The sequence below is a fragment of the Atractosteus spatula genome, chromosome 15, assembly GCF_055471065.1.
Source record: "Atractosteus spatula isolate fAtrSpa1 chromosome 15, fAtrSpa1.hap1, whole genome shotgun sequence".
Lineage (NCBI taxonomy): Eukaryota > Metazoa > Chordata > Actinopteri > Semionotiformes > Lepisosteidae > Atractosteus > Atractosteus spatula.
The window spans coordinates 22,976,513-22,978,750 of NC_142720.1; positions in this window are offsets into that span (position 1 = coordinate 22,976,513).

Genomic DNA, 2,238 nt, shown 5'->3' on the forward strand with positions numbered 1-2,238 from the left:
GTATTTTCTGTACTGTTTTACTGTACTGTAAAACAACACTAAAGCATCTACATCCAGTGCTTTCTGGATTCTGCAGAATGTTACCCAAGCATCCACTGTAAGTGTTTTTTTCAGCACACTGGCAGACAGGAAGTCAAGCTTTATGCACAGAGAGGCAAAGTGATTTTGTTAATCTATATGAACACATTGTTCCTGAAATGAAAACTTATTTTAGAAAAGTCAATTTAATTAATAAGTATACTAAAAAATCACAAACACCCTAATCACCACCTTGATGATCCCGTGTAGATGCAACGCTGTGGTATATGTTTCTTAAAGTATTTCAGTATCTATCTACTTCTTACCTATTGTGTAGTCCATAAAGAAATGTTTGTACTGTAAGAAATACGAAAGTGGGAAAAATAAAAATATCATAGAAACGTCTTTCAGGATTCCTCAATAAATTGTTCAAAGGCATTAGATATTTGCACTAAGGGGATTTAACTGGACAAAAGAATAATAAATAAACTTTAATATGTTAGTGTTATAACAGATTTCACAGGTTCTGAAAACAAAAAAAAATAATTTATTTACAATACTGAGGTAAACTGCAACCAACTTCAAAGCCTATAAAACTATCTGTATTTTTATTCCACACCATGAACTGAAAAACAAAGAGATTGAAGATTGACCTTTTCCAAGGTGAAACAAAATTTTCAAAGTTGGAAATTTTTGTATTGGCAGACTTTGTTAGCATTTTTCTGTGGGAGAGCTGAATGTCTGCATAACATACAAACATAATACCATCCAGTCTATGGAATGAAAAAGAATTTACATTCAGGATTAACATTGGAATTAACATGTAAATAGGTTTGAAATTGTCAGTACAATTCCTAGGACTGGGTTACTCAATGGTTTAAAAGAATATTGCAGACTCTTTGTTGGAAATAACAACGTTGTGTGGCTATGATGGTTTGCAAAGTAAAAATTATATTATATCCCTTTTGTGACTGAACAAAACTTTCTTAATACTACTTACCTCTTGCCTTAAGATTTGGTATTTCTCCAAATAAAATTCAACATTCATTTATCTCAGCACATCAGTTCTTGATCCAGCGTGGAAGGCAGGCATTCCTTCTTATCAGAACTGTCTTCTGCTTCACCTCCTGCATCCCACTGTGGCTAAAGCACAGCACCTGCAGGAGAAATGCAGCCTTATTGGCACCTGGCAGTTTGCAGATGCCCCATCTGCACAGCAGGACAGGGATACCCTGGATGATTAAAGCCCAGCCAATCCTGCTGTTTGGGAACCAACCTGCCACAGCCTGCAAATGACATAAACATGCTGTTGCCCACGCTTGACTGGCAGTGTGCTGAGTGTGCCTCTGATGTTGAGATATATCAGAATTCTGTGGCTTCCTAAAGGTTAAAGAACAAAGTAAAACAAAGGAACAAGTAAAAGGTTTATCCCATGCTGAAAAGAGAAGAAACTTCGGGACACACCTGAAGAAGGCTCCACAGCCGAAACGTTGTGTTTCCTGTCTTCTCTTTTCAGCATGCTGATGCAGCTACCTACTTGAACTACTTCAAAGTAAAACAAAGACAACCAAAACACAATACTACAGTAGCTAACATGGTTTGAGTGGCTATCACCAACACCCCTGGCCTGACAAACATTCTAACTATTCTTTTCCCATTATAAACCAAAGACAGACCTTTTAATCCACTCTCCCTTCTGCAAAGCCCGTACTTCCAATTGCTCTTGTTCCATTATTCGCCCAGGTGAATCGTTTACAATAAATTTGAAAACAGCCCGTGGAACATCGTTGTGGCGGCCTCTGGTGGCACTTCTGGTCATTGCGCCCCTCCTGAAGTTAACGAAATGCAGCGCTTTGTGCAGGGAGTAGTACTGTAGCTTCTGTCTTTTCTTGCCAGGTGACTTAATTTCATTTCACCTTCTTCTGACATGCAGTTTAGGTCTGCTAGTAGTTAGTACTGCTGCCTCTCAGACATGAGTGCTGGGTTGAGGTGTGACTGGGGTACCATCTGTGTGGAGTTTGCATGTTTTACCTTTGCCTATTTGGCTTTTCTCAGGATTGGCAGCTCATCCTGGGTGTCATCCCACCTTGCGCAGTATGCTTCCAGGCTGGGGTCGAGATTGCCGTGATCTTTGCAAGGAAGAGACAGCTTTCAATTCATGGATGAGGGGATGTGCTACTCTAAACTATTCTCCTGGGGTTTATGACCCTATGATGAAGG